Raw genomic sequence first — 23148 nt, forward strand, 5'->3', positions numbered from 1 at the left:
CTGAGCCGAAGTTGGATGCGTAACTGATTGAGCCACCCAGGTGCCCTTACACAGGACAATTTAAAAGAAAACAAAAGAGGGGCGCCTGGGTGGCTCAGTCGGTCAAGCATCCGACTTCGGTTCAGGTCATGATCTCACAGTTCATGGGTTCGAGCCCCACATCAGGCTCTGTGCTGGCAGCTCAGAGCCTGGAGCCTGCTTCCGATCCTGTGTCTCCCTCTCTCTCTGCCCCTCCCTGGCTCGCGCTCTCTCTCTGTCTCTCAAAGGTAATAAATATTAAAGAAAAAAGAAAAAAGGGGAAAAAAAAGAAAAAACAGAGTTGGTCACTTAATCTACTGAGCTGCCCAGTGCCCCTGAAACCTGTCTTAATACGGGGCCATTTGTGCTTCAAAACATATTAATTCTTGAAGCTTTTAAGTGTACCTCAATGGTGAAAATCCATGGCTTCTTCTCTAATCACAACAAGTTCATAACTTCTGCATGGAATCCACCCTCCAAAAAAGGCTTTGCCATGAAGAGCTGTTCTTTGGGTACAATATAACTGAAATCTATTATATTAGCAGAGGTCTAAGGTTATTTATATTTTTGCAAAGCCTAAATTTATTAACACAGTCAAAAATTAGAGTGCTGGCCATCATCATTTTAGCTACTTTCCAAAGAGGTTTATCCACAACTATTTTGAAGAATCAGGCATCTATTCCTTAAAATATAATGTTGGCAACTTTTGACCCAGGATTTCTACTTTTGGATATTCATGCTAAAAAAAGTATTCAAAATGTAGGCAAAAATTTTGATCTTTAGTAGTGCTATATGGAACGTGAGACATTACGAGCCCTGAATGCCTGATTGTATGGAAACATTTTAATATGGTACCCTGGAGTATTTAGCTATTGATTATGGTTCACGGAATACTCAGAATATAAGCTCCTTGAGGAAGGTAATTTTGTGTGTTTTGTTCTTTCCCATATCCCCAGTATCAGAAGTTCTCATTATGCTTTTATGTGCACTCAATAAATATTTGTGGGATGAATGTGTATTTAGTCATTTATTAACTAAGTTTTATTCAGCTAACCTTAAGCAAGTACCCGGCATTGTTCTAAGTACTTTAGACATTAACTCTTTTAATTCTCACAACACCATGAGGTGGTTACAAGTATTGTCTTTATTTTACAAATAAGCTAGAGAAAGAGCTCAGTGTTTTAGCTGGCACTTGACTGAACTCATGCAAATTGTTTCCACTGTCCATGTTCTTAACAATTATTGCCTGGTTTGATAATATATATAAAATGGTAGCTTGAAAGAATGGATTCTAATCTTTACATTTGGCTTGTTGGGTGCACTGTAAAACAGTCATCCTCTCTCCCTCTCTCTCTTCCCCTACCCCACTCACACGCTCTCTCAAAAATAAGGAAAACATTCATTAAAAAAAAAAAAATAGTCCTCCTTATCAGAACAAATGAGAAGTTTCCTTCTCTATGTCCAACTATGGTTTATCATGAAGGACCAGCATATGGTTTTAAAGAGCTGAGTTGATTGGCCAAAAACTGTTTGAAATTAAGTCTAGTTAATTTATCAAGTCATGTTCATGCCCTGATTTTATATACTTGTATCTATCAATAAACACTGTGATACTGGAAAAAAAAGAAAAACAGAAAAAAAAAAAAAGCTGGGTTGATTAGCTGAAACTGTTTGAAATAATATGTTAATGTAATCTATTTACACAGTTCCTCTTTCACAATGACCTGGATGTAAAAACAAAGTTACTAGAGCAGAAAGAAAACAGAGTTTTGCTGACTCCCTAGCCTTCCTCCATGGAGATCCCAAGCAGCTTAAATTCTGGCCCCAAGGAATTTTGAGATCACTTTGGGGATGCTTTGTGGAGAAATACCACGAGTGGTTTTAATTTTTCTTTCTGGATGGACCTTTCCCTTTGTTGTGATTAATTCTGCCAAGGGGATATGCCTGAGGGCCCTAAGGGGCCTCATGGAACTCTCCTGGATTTGCTGGCACTGGTAGGTCCAGCTGTCTCCCTCAGTTCACTGAGTTCTTGCTTCTGATGCTCAAAGTTGAGCAACATTTTTGCAGAAATGATAAGACGGTTAGCCTAGTAGTGCTTTTGTTCTTGGTGGGATTGTAATATATGGCTCTTTTGGGTCTTCTTCCCGGTTTTAATTCAGCTCCTTTTCCTAGAACTTAAGCATAGTGGACACATACTCAAGAACATGTCAGTGACAGAAACGATCTTGTGCTCAGAATCGCCTCTGCAAGGCACTCTGCCGTCCTTTCACTAAACGTGTGTATCTTGAGTAAAGCCTCCCTCGAGATAGATCTATTTCAAGGAACCTTCCCACCTGTCATTTAAATAGAGTCTTGCCAGGTTGACCTGACTCGTCTTCCAGATATGCCCAGACATGTCAAATCCTAGGTTTAACACAACCTAGAGTCAAACTGGATTTCATACTACACGAAAAAAAAAAAAAAATGACTGCATTTTGCAGATGTTCTTGTTTGATTATTCTTGGTGGTGTCCCATTCGACTTGGAATAGAGGTGAAGTTTGTCCTTCAGAAAATTAAACCGTAAGATCAGTTCCTTAACTGATCATCTCAGATCACAAGGAGAAGGAAGAATGACTTATGGGTCTGTAAGACTGTAACTGGGTTGAGCGTGTTAACATATCCAAGGGAAGAATCGCAAGGATATGATCAAGAGAGGCTGGGCAATATTGGAAGCCTGGAAAAATGGAATTTAAACAAGCAAAGTGTGGCAGAGCCAGGCGAGGAAGAAGCAGCTTTGGCCAACAGGCTTCAATTCTTTCTATCCTAGTAGTAAGGACATTCCTATTAAGAACGGGCTGCAAGATCTCCTTCTGCACGGACTATTCAAATTCCATCGGCAACACCATCCTACTTGAGAATGATGAATCAGATTATCATGCCTAATGCCATGAAATATTTAATTCAGTTCTTTTCCCTTGTTCTCATTCATGTACTTTAATATTACAACTTTTCCTAATGCTACTACTGCTGGTTCTTTTGAATGCTTAATATGTGATAGCATTCAAATACATTTTCTCATTGAATCTTCTGATTAACCACATGAGGCAGGTGAGGACCATTGTCCTAATGATTTGGGTGAAGAGACAGGTTTAAATATGTGAGTCCCGATTTGTCCGACTAAATTCAGTCTTCAACCTGAGATTTGACTTCAACGGGTGTCTGTAGGAAAATAAGGGAGGACCAATGAGTCATTAATTGGTCTTACACAATAACTAAATTCTCTTTTGAGGGCTAAGTGAATTCTAAGCATGAAGTATGGAACACCATATGTTCATTGGGGCTAAATAGTTGCCTGCGCTTTTAAAGCATAAGATTTTATCTCCTTTTAGTGAAATTGGGTTTTTTTAGTCACAAGTTTTGCTTCTCGGATGTTATTTATTGTTTTAATAATGGCAGAAAAGTGTATAGAGTATAAAATAATCAAAAACTGATTTACTATTGAAATTGGACCAATGTATCTAGGATTTATTGTTTTCACCACCGAAAGTCCACATTTTTCTATTCATTGGCTTATGGTTCCTTTCTGTCTCCACACACTTCATGATTATTTTGCTTTTAGTTCCTGTACAAGGTTAAAATTGATTTTTCAGAACTTCCAATAACAATTTATAAAGGATATAACTCCAAAGGTGGCATTTCCAGCTGAAGTGCTTAGCTTATATCTGTTAATTTAATATCACAAACTCCTTTCTTTAGCACAATAATTTATTTCTTAACAGAGGATGTGTGAAGGACAAAAAGTGGGCTAAGTTAAATGGTACTATTTCTGCCAAAGTGTTCTCGAGACATTGACATTATATATGGAATGTAATAGCCACTATCATTAACTCAGAAAGGCTTTGATGTGAAGGCAGATCTCTCACTAACACACATTTAACATTTATACCACGATCATTCTCCAAAATTCAGATTTATTGAGTTAGATATCAACAATTTACTAACAACGGTTTTTAGATTTGCTCTTTCGTATGCAATATGTGACTACGTGTGCATGACCTGTAAATTATTAGTGTCTCTTTGGTCATATTATTCTTTGAGGTCATTGGGGTGTGTTCACTGTCCTTATGTTAACATCTTGAAAGGCTCCATATACACCATACTACTTTTCTAAACCTGTACGTTGCTAAACACTGGCAGAGCTGGAAGGAGAGCTGGAAACTTAAAAGTTAGAAAAACACCATGCAAAAAGAGGCTTATCTATGTAGTCCCAATGTTTTCCAATCATGCCATAGCCTCAACATTTTTTTTTCCTTTTGGCATGTTGCTTTTTATATAGGGTAATAATTGCTGTTTTTATGATCAGCTAATATCATGGCTTAGAAACATCACAACAATGACCAACACTGAAGTAGTTTTTGGACTTAAATCCCAAGGTAAGTTTCTGAACTAGTTTGCAGTGCTGTTAACGCACATTCATAATCACGCCTTCCTTCTTAAAAAGTCACTCTGAGTCTCTATTGCCTCGGCGTGCATATCTGGTTTTAAGTCATTTGTAGGTCAGGACTCATGTTGGTACTGACAGTGCCCTAGGACCTGGCCCTTGCCTGCATGTGACATTGCAGATGTTGAAAGAATATGGGCTGTAGGTAGATGTGGGCTCAGCTGAGAACAAGATTACTGATTTCTGGGGTCAAGTATTATGTGCCAGCAGTTTTCATCTTGAAAAGATCTTAGGAAGGCCATTTTCCAAGTCTTGATTAGAAGCCTTTCAAAGAAGGCTACAGCATTATTAAGCCCCAAATATGTTAGGTCCTGTTTTATTACTTGCCAAGAATATGAGCAACGTTCTAAAATAAATACTACAATACGCTCAGAAATTTCTGCGGTTCTTTAAAACTTGAAGCTAAGTGAGAGAGTTTCATGAGAGCCCAGTGAGTTGGCCGCACTGGCTATGTCGCCTGGAGCAAAGGGGAGACATGGAAATAAGAAACTGACGTTTACTTCTAGGAAATAAGCCTTTTCACAAATAAGATATTCTTTCCCCACTTCTGTACTCTTACTAAGTTTTCGTTGAATCCTTTTGGTCTTCCCTCCCTTCCTCTGGTGGTTCCTAGTTACTAAATGAGCTAAAAGCATCACCAGTCCATTCTGAAGTGAGAAAAATTAGTATAATATAGTGGCCCTTACAATCATTTTTTCTTCTTGAAATATTGTTCTCTATTCTGATATTGTACCCTTCCCACTATTTTGGTATTAGAACATTCTTTTGAAATATGGTCACTGTTACAATGATTTTTTTCTTTTCTTTTAAAAAGTGTTCTTACTGGGGGCAGCCGGGTGGCTCAGTCAGTTACATGTCTGACTCTTGATTTCGGTTCAGGTCATGATCTCACGGTTGGTGAGTTCGAGCCCCTCAGTGGGCTCTCCACTGGCAGCAGGGAGCCTGCTTGGGACTCTCTCTCTGTCTCTCTCTCTCTCTGCCCCTCCCTCATTTTCTTTCTCTCAAAATAAATAAACTTAAAAAAAATATTCTTACTGGACAAGAGCTTTAAAGGTTGATGACTCTATGTTAATCCCCAAATTTATATCTGAAAGTCTGTCAATTTATGAAGTTGAAAGTTGGCAGCCACAACTGTAGACAAACCTATAACTGAACTGTAGTATTTATTTCCAGATTTCTCTGAAAGGGGACACACTTAGCAACAGATACTGGAAAATACTCTCAAGAATATGACAGATGATTTTTCATATCAAATAGGTAAGTAAGTCACTTCCTGTCCGGTTTCCACTTGATTATTATCTTTTTTTTTTTTTTAATTTTTTAACGTTTATTTATTTTTGAGACAGGGAGAGACAGAGTGTGAACGGGGGAGGGTCAGAGAGAGGGACACACAGAATCCGAAACAGGCTCCAGGCTCTGAGCGGTCAGCACAGAGCCCAACACGGGGTTCGAACTCACGGACCGCGAGATCATGACCTGAGCCGAAGTCGGCCGCTTAACCGACTGAGCCACCCAGGCGCCCCTTGACTATTATCTTTATCCAACATTTACCCTCTCTACACCTCTAATAATCAGCTTTATTTGCCAACATCAACTATACCAGTGTGTATGATATAAAATCATACGTTATTTTCTGTCCATATGGATTTATCATTTGCCAAATGCTTCAAAGTCCATAGAGAAACAAAGAAAACATTATATACCATCCACATTTCAAATAACTTTAAAGTTATTTTATTGCCAGAGTTAAGTTATATATAATTTTGTATTCATCTTAATTTTTATCCATAAATAGTCCTTAAAAGAAAGCAATACAGAAAAGCAAATTTTGAAATGAGTTTACAATAATCCTATACAGCATAGATATGAGCAAAATGTTGTCTTTCAATTTTTTTTTTTCCAAACACATTTTAGGGTCTGTGTCTACAGTTACCACAAATCAAATAGCAATAGACAGAATTAAGTTTTAAAATCTGGGGCAGTTTGTCACTGTGTTAAGAGTTATAGAATGAGAGAGAGAAGCCCTGAGATGTACTTCTGCTTTTTTCTTTAGAAAATAAGACAGCTGGATTCTAACATCTTTAGTATTTCTGCAGCTTTATACTTCTAAGCTATAAGAAAGACGTTCCAAACGTTAGCTGAAAGGCTAGTAAAACAAAGGTTCATTCAAAAATATGAATGTTATTCAACAGCTTTGGAACAATTTGTTTTGATTAAATGCTTTCCATCTCATTAAAAAGTTTGGCACCTCCTCCCTATTCCTTGTCTAATTTGCACAAAAATTCACTTACGCTCTTTTATGGAACGTGTAGCGTTTTGTGTTTTGTGTTTTGAATACAGTGACACGTGTACATTAGCTATCTTCCCTCCAGCAGCCCAGGGACCGTACCACACTGCTCAGCTTTGTAAACCACAACAACGGTGGGCATTGTGTCTTACACAAAATGCTAAGCAAACATTTATTAAATAATTGATGGAACTATTACAGAAGATCTTAGCCAGGGATTTGCTAGGTAAGCTACAGCGTTCAAATTATTCATTTATTCATTCGACAAACACTTGCTGAAGGTGTAATGTGCACCCGACGCTGGGCTGGAGGCTAAAGACATAAAGGTAAACACAGTGGCTGGAAGTAAAGGATCTCATAAAATAGGAGGCTGACATTTAATGAAAAAATTCCCATACAGTGTGATGTACCAGCAGCGTAGGAAGCGATGGCCTACGGATGACAGTAAAGGGTCCGTGGACCAGAGATTGTTACTTCCGAGAAGGGTATTGAAGGAATGCTACGTGTCTGTGAAGCAGACCCATGTGCTTGCAGTGTGTGTGTGGGTGTGTGTATCGATTCCAGGCAAAGAGAGTGATCTGGGCTTTCGGAGAGGTGAGAAGCAGCATGGCATGTCTGGGGCAGGCTTGGTGGAGGAGGAGATGATACACAGCACAGAGGCGGGGAAGAGGGTGGTGACAGAGGAGTCTGAGTAGTTGTGGGCAGAGCTACAACTGTAAGTCACGGGGTGACAATGACAGGTTTTTTTTTTTAATTTTTTTTTAACGTTTATTTATTTTTGAGACAGAGAGAGACAGAACATGAATGGGGGAGGGGCAGAGAGAGAGGAAGACACAGAATCTGAAACAGGCTCCATCCAGGCTCTGAGCCATCAGCACAGAGCCCGACGCGGGGCTGGAACTCACAGACCACGAGATTGTGACCTGAGCCGAAGTCGGACGCTTAACCGACTGAGCCACCCAGGCGCCCTGACAATGACAGGTTTTAATCAGGGCAAGTGCCCATCACTCTACTGGCTCTGTAGAGGATGGTGTGGAGACAAGAGATTCCAGAAGAAGGAAGACCCGCTTCTAAGTCCGGGTGAGGTCCCGAGCACCAGGGCTCCGCTGGGGTCCGAGGTGCCCGGACTCAGCAGCTGGCCCCCCAGCCGCTTACCTCTCTGACACAGAAAACGTTAGGTTTTCACGTGCATTAACTTGGCTGGATTTTTTTCTAGAAGAACATTTGAAACTTAAACAGTAAAAATTATGACCATGAAGCTGTGGAGAAGTCCACAAGTGATGGTCACAGGAGAGAAAAAAACTGGAAAAAGAAAGACATGCGTACTCTATCCTTGCTAATGAGTAAAACCTGTAGGACGCGGTGAAAAGATTTTCATGTCCCTACATGTCAAGTCTGTCATAAGAGAACATTTCTGAAAGAATTCAAAATGTACCCCTTCAGCTTAGTTGACTTGATTAGATATGAACTGAATTACCGACGTCCACGTATCCCTTTGTGTGCATGTGGTCATTTTAGACTTATTTTACCGTGCAAATGCAGTCTGTAGCATTCCCCAGAACCTGTACTTGGGAGACGGCAGTGAGCTTCGCGCAGTAGGTAAGCTTTACCCAGCAGCCTGAAAGGGGCGCGGGGATAAATGTTTGGTGCATTTGAAGACAGACGTGAGTGAGGAGCATAGAGCTGTGCGGGTGCTCTCTGTTTGTGTTTCCTGCATAAATCTCCCACAGAGAAATCCGACCCCTCCTGGGGAAGAAACGGAGAAGAAAGAGCCTGAGTTCAGCACTGCCCAACTTCAGCTAGCCTGCCTGATGCGTGGTGGACCCAGAAGAAGCGTGATTTGAATACAATTTAGGTAGAAGTGTGTGAAGGATTCCGTCTTAAGAACAAACTACAAATCATATTGCAAATGAGCCGAAAAACACAAATCCTATATTTCCTGAATTTTGTTAAACAAACCTAAACAGATGTATTTTTTTAAAAAATAACTGTTTATTACGGCTAACCAGAGAGTGAATTCTTTTTTGTTTAAGCAAGTACCAGAACTAATTTCATGCCCAAATAAATTACTTATATCTATTCCTTTATTTATCGCTAATCATTAGTAAAACTAGTCATAAAGAGGCATCTTACTTTATATGGTATTCTACATATATTTTTACCTTTTTATTATGGAAATTTTAAATAGCTACAAAAGTAGACACAGCACAGTAAGCCCAATGTACTTATCATCCAGTGTCCACATTCATGATCTCTCGCAATCTGGTTTCATTTTACCCTCTTAACCCTTTCTCTTATTATTTTTTAAATTATTTACTTATTTGTTCTAAATTTATTTATTTATTTTGAGAGAGAGAGAGAGAGAGAGAGAGAGAGAGAGCAAGCAGAGGAGGGGCAGAGAGAGGGAGAGAGAGAATCCCAAGCAGGCTCTGTGCTGTCAGTACAGAGCCCAACATGGGGTCTATCTCACGAACCATGAAATCATGACCTGAGCTGAAATCAAGAGTTAGAGGCTTAACTAACTGGGCCACCCAGGCACCCCTAAAATTTTACTTTTAATTAATTTTTCTCCCTTTATCATTTTAAAACAAATCTTAAACATTTTCTTTTTAACTTCAAGATTTTAGCATGCATCCCTGTAGATAAGCATTCTTATTTAAACAAATATTTATTTATTTTTGAGAGAGAGAGAGAGAGAGAGAGAAGAGCGTGAGAGAGTGGGAGAGGGGCAGAGAGAGAGGGAGACACAGGATCCAAAGCAGGCTCCAGGCTCTGAGCTGTCAGCACAGAGCCTGATGCGGGGCTCAGACCCACGAACCGTGAGACCATGACCTGAGCTGAAGCCGGATGCTCAACAGACTGAGCCACACAGGCACCCCTAAAGATGAGGATTCTTAAAAACAAAACAAAACAAAAAACCCCACATAACTACAGTAAACTTATAGCTAACTCTTAAAAACTGACAGTAATTCCTTCCCTATATATATTTAGCCAGGGCCCAAATTTGTAGTTATCTCTTAAATGTCATAAACTGATTTTTAATTGTTTGAGTCAGGACCCAAATAAGGTAAACACATGCAATTGTGTTTAATATTTTATGATGTTTAAGATTTTAATATGTTTAAGATTTTATTAATCTGTAGGTTCCATTACACCTCACTATTTTTCCTTGACAGTTATTTGGTTAGGGCACTAGGAGGCCATTATCCTATAGTTTTTCCCTGTCTGGATTTTGGGAGTTGTAGCCTCATAGTGTGATTTAGCATGTTTCTTTGCTCTCTGTATTTTCTGTTAATTGGTAATTGTATCTAGAGTTTAGATCAGATTTAGGTTCTATCATTATTAGTAGGAGGAGGAGGAGGAGGAGGAGGAGTATTTTTGGCTAGACTTCTTAATGGATAAAGCTGTGTTTTTTCATTAGGAGGCTCATAACTTCCAGTGTGTTGTCTTATTATAATGTTAACAACTGCTGATACACAACACCTAGATCTTCACATACACATTTAAATTTTAAAAGTTTTGATGTAAAAGCTATTCAGATGGATTTTCTGAACAACCAAGATTTGTTGAGAAGAGGTAAGTGCCACCTGAGATTAACAATCACAAAAAAAAAAAAAAAACCCACTTCTAAAAAAACCATGAATGCAAATAATTCCTAATGATCCCATCAAAGGTTTGTTTCATTTATCCAAATTATATGCCATGGATCAGCAAGCACCTTGACAAGGAAACTTCTTTATGTGTGATATAAATCACCAATTGCTTCCTTATTTAAAACCTGGATGATGATCACAACTCTGTGACTCCATAAATTTGAGTTTCTAATATTATGCAGAAGAACATAAAATCTGTTTATGCATTATAATGCAGCAATAATGTATCTTTTCGCAATCATTGGCATAACTAAATCTACTAACTTGCCTATAGCATGCATAATGACAAGTTTGCAAAATGATCGGAATTTTAAATTTTAATACACCTTCAATCCAAATCCCTGCAGCAATTAAAGAGAAAACCACACATATCAAACCAACAAACGCCTTTAACTAAGTAAGCTGCAGTTTACAGGGAGAGTTTCCATATGCCCTTTGAGGCTACAGCAAAACTAGAGTCCAACAGATATAATTGCCTATTAAAATAAGTCCTGATCGAAATGGTTTGCTTCCTCATCTTCTTTAAAATAAAGATTTACAGAAACTCAACATAAAACATAATGTTAGTTTAGGCTGCCCAAAGGGTTATTCTCCCATGTTTTGGGCTCCTTCTATGGAGGCAAGATTGACGTGGAGAGCTGAGATATTTATCTGGCTCAGGATTTGGCAAATTTCTTTCTGCAAATGTCCAAACAGTAAATATTTTAGGCTTTATGTGCCATTTGATCTCTGTCACAACTATTCAACTATGCTACCACAGCAACCTTGGACAACGCATAAATAAATGAACACACTGTGTTCCAATAAAACTTTATTTATAAAAAAAAAAAAACCAGGCAGCGGGCCTTGTTTGGCCTGTGAGTCATAGTCTGCTGACCCCTAATCTGGATGGTTCAAGCCAATTCTTACTTGTGTGAAGAAAATATTTTTTTCTTCCTCTAAATAATTGAGCTTGGCAGTCCACACTAATTGAGTTCAACAAAAGGGAGCTTAACTTTCCCCTTCATTTGATATGTGTAGACACAGGTTTTGTTATATTTTTAAAGCAAGTCCTTTGAGAAGGCCAGCCACCTGTCTGAGTTTATTAGAATTAATGAGGGAAAAGAATGGATTGTCCTATGTAGAACAAAAGAAATCTGTCAGAAGAAGGTTCAATACTTAATGGAGGCATTGTGCATTTTTACTTGGTTTTATAAAGCAACCACTTCAAAGCTGAAGACCAAAGAAAACTTGAGCACCAGAGAAAAAAGAGAGAGAGAGAGAGAGAGAGAGAGAGACAGAGAAAAGGATTTTAGTTGTCAGGGTCAGAAATCAATCATTAACTGTAACATTAAACATGAACTTTGTATTCCTGTTACTTCAAACAACAACAACAACACCAAAAACCTCACAATTCATTTAAAGTTGGCAACTCACTTTAAAGAAACTGGATGAATTGTTCCATTGTCTGAAATTAAAAATGTTCACTCTATCTTTAATTTGTTTCCAATTAACTTTTGTTACAACACTGATTATTCAATTGTATAAAATAATCATTCCTTGTAAGGAGGGCCTGTAATCTTCAGGGTTTTAAAATACTACATGTCTGATATGCTTTATATGCCCACATGAATGTATTCCAGAGAGAAATGACCGTTTATTTTAGTCTGAAATTAAAAAAAAAAAAATGTATGCTTTGTCTTGAATTTTCCAAGATTAATTTTTGGATGAATTTGGCAGAGGCTAGATCAAGATTATATTTTACTTTATCTTTTATTTTATCTTTTAAAATATATAGAGGAGCCTAATGCAGACTCCATCGTGGACACAGAAGAAAAGTGCACTTGAAGTTATGACCGATTCAGATGCACTAAAAACCTAGAGATCTAGAAGGAATTTTATTTCTTAGGGTGAAGTGTTTATTTTCTTTGCGGGGAAGCAAAAATCCTTTTTTTTTTTTTGTGCTTAGACTTATCTCCAAAGGACATTTTCTGGAGGTCGTCCAACTTGTTTTGTTAATGTTAAAAAGATAACTCGCAAACATTCAACAAATTATCTAACTCTTGCCATTTGCACTTTCCTTAATTCTCTGAAGTGTCAGGTATTGAAGACTGCTCCAAGGTCCACAGGCCTAATGTTCTGGCTCAAGGGAAAATTAAATTTTTGAGACATAAGGAAGGATTTTTTACAATATATGTCTTTTCTGTCAAATGAGGCTTGACATTTGAAAACTTTAAGATTGAGGACACAGATAAATGATCTTTTTACATACAGAAGGAAGAAAAGGAATTGGCAAACAAGTTTATAACTGCTGTTTATAAAATCTGCTGATGATCCTGCTAATGGGAGACAGATTAAAGAATGTATTTTCCATGGATTTATCCCTGTAGCGGCTACAGAGAAGAACTATGATTTTGGCATTCAGTTCCCAAGACAGATTTTATAATGGGAAAAAAAAAAAAAAAGACAACACAGATTACACAGTGATGGACACTGTTTGTTAATTATATTTACATAATCATGGACATGGTCTTTAAACTACGTGAGCCTAAACTTGAATTTGGATATAAAAAAGTGTTTTCATCTAATGATGAAACTAGAAATATGGAACATGTCCTCAGTATTTGTTCTTGCTTGTGCTTCTGATCTCATCATAGCGATGCTTGTTTTGAGGGCATTTCTGGCAGCACTATGCTCATTTGTACAGTCTTAGATCTGATGACCTTTAAATTTATGACCTACTAAATAATCTTCTTCAGCTTTGGAGGAAAAAGAGATGGGTCAATAGAGTTTTAATTACGAAACGCCTGGCAGGGACCCTGCTAATAGAATACAGATCCCGCAGTACATAATGCAACCTAGTCATCCTTTACACTGTTACATTTTGTTCTAGCCTAGGATGTGCCAAACTTAAGAAATAAGGTTTTTAGAGCACTGTAAAGAAAAATGGCTCCTATGCTCACTAAGTCTGAGAATATCCTCGTGTGACTGCTTTTTGTGGAAGCACATTTTCCATTGAAGCTACACTGCAGTGTTTTGAGATGCGTAGTGTTTTCTGGAAAAACACGTATATGGTCATAGCTAAAGGACAGCTATTGCGCGAATACATTTTTCTGTGAATATCTTTTTAGTTTGCCAGCATTTCCAGCTTTAACGATAGTGTCATACACAAGTGAGTAAGTAAGTTTTGTCCCTGTTGAGGGTGGTACATCCCTGAAAGGAAGGGATGTACAGAATTCTGACAGGGCGTCAACAAGTTCTCGCAGATCCAGACCAAGCCAACTACAAGGGGATAACAGCATCCTTTCATGATGTGACGAATGGATGACTTTTAGTTAGAGGCTTTTAGTTGAGGATTACAGTGCCAGGCAAGATGACTAAGTTGAAATGCTTTGGAGAAAAACTCATCTCTGTGTTGCCATTTGCCTTCTAGACATTCTCCAACACATTTGGCCATGGGCTGGGATTTCCTGTAGAACTCGAAGAGTTTTAAAGGAGTGTTTTACTACTAAATAATAGGAACACCCCACACAAGAAAACATCTTTGGGAAGGGAATTACTAGAGATTTTTATCAAATAATAAGAACTAAGAGGGAGGTGTGACATGTGGTTTGGAGAAATGATTGGCTTTGGTAGAAAAAAACCTCACAACGTTGCCTTTGGAAAAAGTTGTTCCCGATGAATTCTTTTTCCCCCCATGTAATAGTTAGGTTGTAAGTCAATTCTCTGGGTAATGAGGTTGTGCCTACATAGTCAGTTTGGGAATTTTTGTAGAATGTAAGTCAATTTAATTATGTATTTTTTAGTTTTTGAAAACTCTTTATTGTAGCCCACAGAGAAAAGTGCACGTAATCTAAGTGTAAACAGCTTGACAAATTTTCACTGTGGTATCCAGCATCCCCATCAAGAGACATAACATTAGCAGCATCTGGAAGCTCTGCTTATGTTTCTTTCCAGATGCTTCTCCCACTTCTAAGGTACGACTATTCCTTATTTCTCCATTATAGATTATTTGTGATTTTTCCTAACTTGGTATAAATTGAATCATAGAGAATGTATTCTTTTGGGTCTGGGCACTGTATTTGTTAGATTTATCTATATGACTAGAAGTAGTTTTAGATTATTTATTTTCATTGCTGCATGTATTTTATTATATGAATACACCACAATTTATTTTTCCGTTCAACCATTTTGCGGGTAGTTCCCAGTTTTAATGATTATGAATAGTGCTGCTATTAGACATTAATGTACGTGGTTTTTGGTAAATATGTCTATGCATTTCTATTGTATACATTTTTGTCTTTAAAAAGCACACTTTGTTATAGTTATTTAAAAGTATTTGTCCACTCCAGTACTGAAATCTGTGGTTCTGCATCTAATGATTTATTTTTTCCTCTTGATTATTGGTCATATTATCTTGGCTCCTATATACTTAGTAATTTCTTATTTTATGCTCTAAACTATAATGAAAAGACTCCTAGAAGTCCCAGATGCCTTTGTCTTCCACCGAAGGGCAGGCAGACAGAGACAGACTAAGGGGAGCATCACTTGAATCCAGAGATTGCACTGGACTGGGGCTGAATGGGTTGCAATGTCAATAAAATTTAATGACATCCTGCTTGCTGCCATTCCTTGAATGTAGTTGTACGGTATTTTTGATTGAAAGGCCGTTAATTACCCTTCTCTTCCGTCTTTCCTTAAAGACTGTAAGAGATCCAGCTCTGTGTTTTAGAAATTCCCAGTCCGGCTCTCAAGCCACCTTTCCTGGGCCACTTGGAGAGACCGCAGCAATCTTAAGGACAGGACTGGTCATGTACGTGAGGCAGCTCTCTCCCCTGGCCCGTGTGTTTCCTAAGCCCTATGAAACCGCGGGGAATCTCATTCCGTCTTTTAGGAGTTTGGGCCCTGGCTCTACACCCTCCTGCCAAACCTCAGAACTCAGCAAAGGCCCTAGGATGTAAAACAGCAGTGTATCTGCAGCTCCCCCAAGTTTCCATGTTGTCCTCTGGCACCATACAACTGCTAAATGCTCTTCTGGTTTCTCTTCCCCGTGCTAAACATCTTTGATCGGACCCTCGGCTATCCTCAGCCTGAGCCTAGAAGCAGCAAATGCCCTGGTCACCAGATATCCCTTATAATATTTCTGGAATTTTAGTCGGTTTACTCTTTGTCGTTTCCACAGCTCTCCGATGTCGTTACACATCTCTTATCTTTGAGGATATCTTTCTTTTTCTACTTTGGCACCACAGAAGCATTGGTCCCTCACAACCTACTACATCTCAGAAACAGAGGTCGAGTAAATTAATTTTAATTACAGGTTGTTGTATATAATTCTTTGTATTTTGCAGGGTAAGTTCAATATCTCAATTTGCATTCTCGCAGCAATCCCATGACTTCCAATTCCAATTGGAATTTGCCTTCTCACTTCCAATTCCAAGCAGATGTGCATCAGTCTTTCTATTTTATGGATTAGGGACTAGGGTCCAAAAAATTCAATCTCTTGCAGAAGATCAATCTGCCAAGGGGCAGAGAAGGACCTTGTATCTTTTAATTCCCTCAAGGCCAGCACTATTTACTGCACACCACAACTATTTTTCACAAATAAATACAAACACGGTCACAGACAGTTTGGCAGATATTTACATATCAATCACAGATTTGGGATTAGTGCGATAATTTCATATGTTTTTTTAATTTGATACCAGTGTGTGTGGGGAAACATAACTGGAAAGCTAACACATGAAGGGGGTTTATAGGACACGAAAACTATAACCCTGATCCTCAAAATTCATCCTGCCCACTGTCGTGAGTAATGCCTAGAATGTCATCTTTCTGACTTTAAACCTTTGGGTAAATGGAATCTTCCTGAGACTGTCAAAACACAGATATTCCTGTTTTATACATCATAGTGACAACGAAACTTCCGGAGGATGGAAACATATGCCCTAAGGAGTGAGCCAAAGTGCTGGAGTGCGCAAAAGCGAAAAGAACGGGTAATGCACAGACGGACAACGCACACATCTCAGAAAGCCAACGCAGGTGTAGGTGAACTGTGAATAGCAGATGGTCAGAGAAGACCAGTACGGTGAGGGGTCAGTTAACCATAAAATTGTAGATGTTATAGGTGAAAGAAACATGAGCGATAGGTTGAAAAGTCGGTCAGCTAGTACAAGGTAGAGAAGGGCAGGCTCAAGGTCAGATCGTGTGGATGTGCCTGTTTGGACTCACAGTAGAACAACTTTTAAATTGGATATGAATGTCATTAGAGGACAGTAGTTTTCAGCTGAACACCATCGCCAAACCTTCCTATTATCTTTTGTTCATTGATGTTTCATCTCTGCCTCTTGAAAACATTTGTGCTTATAACCCTTGACTAGTTAAATCATTTTATTTTATAGATGAGATCCTGAGCCTGGAAAGTGGCACGTCCAGCTTAATGAAGCATGTCCTTCTTGTCATCATTCTCAGAAAGCACCTCCTCATATTAGTTCATAACCTATTCATCATTAGTTTACTGCACAACATGCTTTATAAAACAAAACAAAACTTTTCTTTCCACTAGACTGTCTCTTTCTTTCCCCACCCACAAAAGACTAGACATTTTTGTTTTAGGCGATTGATAGAAGGCCAACGGGCAGAAAACATGAAGCAGATTTCAACCTAACTATAGTAATTAACAATCTATAAATTTCAGCTGTCTCAGAAAGGGTTTTGGAATAACACACGCTCGGGCATGGGAAGTGTTCAAGCCAAGATTAGGGAGACTGAAGAAGGAAATCCTATATTTAATGGGAGTTTGACTCTGAGATCTCTAAATTGCCATCTGAGTTAAGAAACATATAGAAGTCCTGATCTGGATCTGTAGAATCTGTAAATTTAGCATCCGTATGCCTACCTCAGAATCGATCTCCATTCCCAAACCCACACCTTTCCTATTATAGCTCTGTGTCTCTCTGTGTATCATAAAACATATACACTCATATGTGCACATATTTGTTTCATATAAATGTATCTCATATTTATTGAGAACAACACAGCATTTTTGTGCTGTTGAGGATATAACAGTGGACCAAGATGTTGTTGCCAGAAAATAGCCATGTTCAGTGAGATTCTTTAGGATTAAAGGACACAATTTTGGAATAAGCTAAAAGTGAAAGACGTTGAGGATTCTGTTAGTCATCTTTGATTTAAACTGTGAGTTGATGAAACATTCCCATGTAATCCTTTCTAGGGTTTAGATCTCTATCCAAAGCAGTCAGAGGCCTTGTATTACAGGACATCGTGCTAATGTAAGCAAAACATTGCTGTGTCTGGGCAGAGATTGCAACCCTAGAAATGGCTGACAAAGAGTCCTTTTGAGAGATTTTGTATCTGTGTAAGTAAAGAATTGCAAAGGAGTTCAACCTTTTGTTTTAATTTTCTTTCTTTTTCTTTGTGAAAGAGAAACAAAACAATTTTTGTTCCATTACAAAATTTGCAACTAATGAAATGTTTGGAGATCCATAAGGCTAGACAATATGGCCATGTGGAGTTTTTAGAAAATTTCATTTCTTTAAATAAAATGTGCAAACACATGGAATAGTTTGCAAACTTCTTATAATTTGGAAGCAACTACTTTCTTGGCTCAAAATTTCAATAGTTTGTTTTCCTACAACTAATGTGACAGATTGGAATGGAGAAAAGGAAAGTAGAAAAGGACGGTGTTAATCCTCTAGTTTGAAACCTTCAGGAACTCAGAGGTCATGGACTATAGTACAAAGTTCTGGATTGTTCTACTAATTTCTTTTAGGAAAACCATTTTGTAGGGAAAGAAAACGACTTTTTTACCTCATGACACATCATTCCTTTTCCAAATACTACCTGTAAATATGAGCAAATTTCTTTCTAACATCTTGCCTCATGTAGGACCTTTAGATTGTAATAAATATTTCTATGAGGTAGGCTTAAGTCATTGTATCTAATAATCCATTGCCAAATCTGAGGTTATGAATATTTAACCCCTATGATTTCTTTAAGAGGTTTATAGTTTTAGCTTTTACATTGAGATTGTATCTATTTTGAGTTAATTTTTACATATGATATGAGGTAAGGGTCCAACTTCATTATTTTGGGTACGGAGATCCACTTGTGTTCTCCTTAGTATCTTACTGAGAAAGAAAACTAACTTGCTGACCCATAGGAAAACCATCCCATTTCTTTAAAAAAATTTTTTTAATGTTTATTTATTTTTGAGAGAGAGAGAGAGAGAGAGAGAGAGAGAGAGAGAGAGAGACAGAGCGCAAGCAGGGGAGGGGCAGAGAGAGGGAGACACAGAATCTGAATCAGGCTCCAGACTCTGAGCTGTCAGCACAGAGCCCAATGCAGGGCTCAAACTCATGAACTGTGACATCATGACCTGAGCTGAAGCTGGGCACTCAACCAACTGAGCCACCCAGGAACCCCATTAAAAGCATCCCATTTCTAAATCACTGTAATTGTTAGCAAATTTATTTCCAACATGCTGCTACATGGAAGACTTTTTATACCATGATAAATTTCTTTTTTTTTTTTTTCAACGTTTTTTATTTATTTTTGGGACAGAGAGAGACAAAGCATGAACGGGGGAGGGGCAGAGAGAGAGGGAGACACAGAATCCGAAACAGGCTCCAGGCTCCGAGCTGTCAGCACAGAGCCCGACGCGGGGCTCGAACTCACGGACCGCGAGATCGTGACCTGGCTGAAGTCGGCCGCTTAACCGACTGCGCCACCCAGGCGCCCCTACCATGATAAATTTCTAAAAAGTATGCTTGAGTTATAAACGTTGAAATTTGAACTTGCCTTCTATCAGTTGAGAGGCTAGTGCATTTCAAGACGTGTAGTAAGTTAGTATTATTTAATAATTATTTATTGAGGAGGAATTGTTGGTAGAGTGAAATGTACTGAGAGAATATCTTTGGCTTTTGACTTCAAAACCAAACTGCTACTACCCATTTCTATGACAATGAGGAAGTTACCCAACCATTCTGAGCTTTGTTTTCTTATCTACCAGATGAGGACAGCAGTATCTTTTTCCTATGATGTGTTATGACAATTAAATGTGATAATGTATTGTAAAACTGCCTTGAAAAAAAATAAGAACTCAATAAATATTAATTAGGATTGACTTGGCTCTAACACAAATTTATTTTTAGGATGTAGATCTTCATATATTCTTTTTTTAGAGCAGCTTTGAGGTACAATTGCTATTATAAGCGCACCCATTGACATCAAATTGCACATATTTAAAGTGTGCAGTTTGAAACATTATGCTGTTTGCATCCATCCATGAAAGCACCACCACAGTCAACAAATAATGTCTTCTTGCCTCCTTGTAGTCACTCTTTCCTGCCCCTGCACCCCCAGCCCCCAGTCCTTCCTTCCCCAGGTACCCACTGATTTCTGGCTTGTCATTGTAGATTAATGTGCATTTTCCAGAGTTTTCTGTAAATGGAATTATGCAATATGTATTGTCTAGTTCCTCTCACATATTAGTATAACGACACGGAGATTCATGCTTACTGTTGAGTGTATCAGTAGCTCATTTATTTTTATTGCTGCTTGTATTTCACTGCATGGATATGCCAGTTTGTTTATTTATTGACCTGTTGAGGAATATTTGGTTTGTTTCCATTTGGGGGATATTAAATATAAAAGATGTGGGAAAGAGGGACGAACAGGTGAAGCACAGAGGATTTTTAGGGCAGCAAAACTACTCTATATGATTCTATAATGGTGGACGCATGTCAGAATAATTTGTCCAAACCCAGAGAATGTACAACACCAAGAGTGAAAGCTGATGTAAATTAGGGACTCTAGGTGATGATGATGATGTCAGTGTAGGTTCATTAATTGTAACAAATATATCACTCTGGTAGCGGATGTTGTTAATGGGGGACGTTATGTATGTGTAGGGGAAGGGCGTAAATGGGAAATCTCTGAACCTTTCACTCAACACCTAAACCTAAGCCTAAAACGACTCTAATATATTAAGTCTGCTAAAATTTTTTTTAAACATCCATACGCAAGTTTTTGTGTGAACATCTGATTTCAGTTCTTTTGGGTAAATGCTTAGGAATACAATGGTTGGAACATATTGCATGTGTATGTTTAACTTTTTAGAAGACTGCAAGACTGTTTTCTGAAGTTGCTGTGCCATTTTTTTTATTTCCACCACTCATGTATAAATTCCCAGTCGCTTCTTTCCTCACCGTCACTTGGTATGGTCAGTCTTTTCGATTTTATTCATTCTAATTGGTGGGAAGTAGTCTCTCTTTGTGGTTTTAATGCACACTGCCCTAATGATCTACCATACTGAGTTTTTACTTACGGGCTGCTTTGTCATTTGTACAAATTTGGTGAAGTGTCTGTTAAAACATTTTACCCAATTTTTGTTTGGTTGTTTTGTTTTCCTGCTGAGTTTTGCGAATTCATCTTGGAGTCGGGATAGAAGTTCTTTATCAGGTATATATTTTGCAAATATTTTTTTGCTAGTTTGTGGCTCATTTTTTCATTCTCTCAGCGGTCCTATTAAAGAACAGAAGTTTTTAATACTGATGTAGTTAAATTTGCCAATTTGGTTTTTTTGTTTTTGTCTTTTTTCTTTTTGGTGTTGCGTCTAAGCAATTTTTGCCTAGCCTAGGTCACAAATATTTTCTCTTAAGTTTCTTAAAGAAGTTTTACAGTTTTAGATTTTACATTTAGGTCTATGATGTGTTTTAGTTTTTGTATATGATACAACATATGTATCAACATTTATTTTGTTGCATATTTATATCCCAATTATTCTGGTACCATTTGTTGAAAAGATTTCTTTCTCTACTGTGTGATCTTTGCATCTTTTGCAAAAATTAGTTGTTTATATAAGAGTCTATTTCTGGACTCTACTCTGTTCTACCGATCTATCTGTCTACTTTGATGTCAATAACACAGTGCCTTGATAACTATGGCTTTTAATAAGTCTTGAAATTAGGTAGTATAAATCTTCCAGTTTTGTTCTTCTTTTTACAAAGTTTTTTAAAAAATTATTATTTTTAATAAAAAATAATTTTTATTCTAGGTCTTTTGAATTTCTTTATAAATTTTTGCATCCGCTTGTGAATTTCTAGACACACAAAAAAAACCTATTGGATTTTTTTTGTAAGCTCATTTGGTTGTTTTTCTCATATTATGTTGAATCTATACCTGTATTTATTAAGAGTCAAATCTTAGTATTGAGTCTTTTGACCCATAGAACAGTACATTTCTACTGTTGTTCAGGTTTTATTTATTTTTCTCATCAGTCTTTTGTGGTTTTCATTGTACAGGTATTTGTCCCTAGGTAGTTCATATTTTTGATGCTATTCTTAATTGTAGTCCTTGTTAAATTTCAGTTTCCAATTGTTCATCACTAGTCTATAGATATAACATTGACTTTTCTATATTGATCGTATATCCTACAAACTTGCTAAAATCATGTATTAGTTCTAGTAGTGTTTTTGTAGATCCCAATGAATTTTCTACATAGACCATTTTGTCATTTGTAAATAAAGGCAGTTTTATTTCTTTCTTTCCAATCTGGATGCATTTTATTTCTTTTTCTGTGTGTTACTGCACTGGTTAAAACCTCTAGTTCAATGGTGAATAGAAATAGTGAGAACAGATGACCTTGGTATAGTGTTCTTTGTGTTTCTTGAACTTTGTGTTTGTTGAAATTCTTCAATCTGTGGTTTTATAGTTTTAATCAAATCCGGAAATATTTTGCCATTATTTCTTCAAATATTTCTTTGTTTCCCCCTTTTCTCTCCTTTCCTTCAAGGATGCCAAAGAAATATGTGTTAGGCTTTTTGATGTTGTCTCACAGTTCACTGATGCATTTTCACTTAATTGTTTTTTTGCGGGGGGAAGGGTATTTTCAATGCTTTTTTTTCTTCAAGGTCACTAATATTTTCTTCTGCAATGTCTAGTCTGTTGTTATTCTCAGTCAGTGTATTTTTTAGTCCCTTCCCCTTGCCTTCCCCACTAAGGCAATACCCTTCTGAGTATTCTCCCCAGTGCTTTGGAATTATGATGTTTTCCAGTATGACTAGTAGCGCAGGAACTACCTCTTTCTCTGTGTGAGACCCTGGCAGTTTCCTTTTACTCTTCTAATGGTTATTCCCCTTATCTTGGGTGGTTTGGTCACTGATCGGTACTCTTCTGGATACTCAAGGGGCTCTCCACAGATCTTCATAATCCTCTCTCTGTGAAGTAGATGGGCTTCTGTGGAAAGGACATACCTCGTAGAATTATTCACACTTTATAAACCTAGGGTCAAAAACTTCTTCTGTAAAGGGCCAGATGGCAAATATTTTAGGGTTTGCAGGCCATATGGTCTCTGTTGCAACTATTGACTCTGTCATTATAACATTAAAGCACTTATCATATGTAAATCAACGGGCATGGCTATGCTCCAATAAAGTTTCATATACAAAAGCGTGTGGCAGGCCAGATTTGGCTTATGGGCCTTAGCTTATTGACTACTGACTGTCTTTTGGATTTTGTTTTATTTTGCTTTTATAGTTACTCGCTCCTGGATACAATTTAAGCAGAAAACCTTATTCCAAATTCAAAGCAGAAAGAAGAGTATACTGCTATTGAAAATGTTCAGGCTGGTATATACTGACGCTCGGATTCGTTATTTTTGTCTTCTGTTGCTGGAATGCTAAGTAGTGAATCATTTAAGGCTGACATTTAA

General features: G+C 37.7%; 2 long non-coding RNA genes across 5 annotated transcripts in view; one reads left to right on the forward strand and one right to left on the reverse strand.

Annotated features, from left to right (window-relative positions):
* Positions 1-23148, reverse strand: part of LOC131506428 (uncharacterized) — a 124463-nt gene that overhangs the window by 42456 nt on the left and 58859 nt on the right. For 2 of the 4 annotated variants that reach the window (XR_009258927.1, XR_009258930.1), the window contains one exon: positions 2949-3217. The exons of the other annotated variants lie outside the window; for them this stretch is intronic. This is a non-coding gene — a long non-coding RNA (uncharacterized LOC131506428). Of the gene's footprint in view, positions 1-2948; positions 3218-23148 lie in introns of those variants that run through there. 4 annotated transcript variants of the gene reach the window in all.
* LOC131506429 (uncharacterized) lies at positions 8323-16494 on the forward strand. The gene is made up of 3 exons (XR_009258931.1): positions 8323-8385; positions 14248-14395; positions 16328-16494. It is a non-coding gene; the product is annotated as an uncharacterized LOC131506429 (long non-coding RNA).

Source organism: Neofelis nebulosa, chromosome 3, assembly GCF_028018385.1.
Source record: "Neofelis nebulosa isolate mNeoNeb1 chromosome 3, mNeoNeb1.pri, whole genome shotgun sequence".
In the NCBI taxonomy this organism is placed as follows: Eukaryota; Metazoa; Chordata; class Mammalia; order Carnivora; family Felidae; genus Neofelis; species Neofelis nebulosa.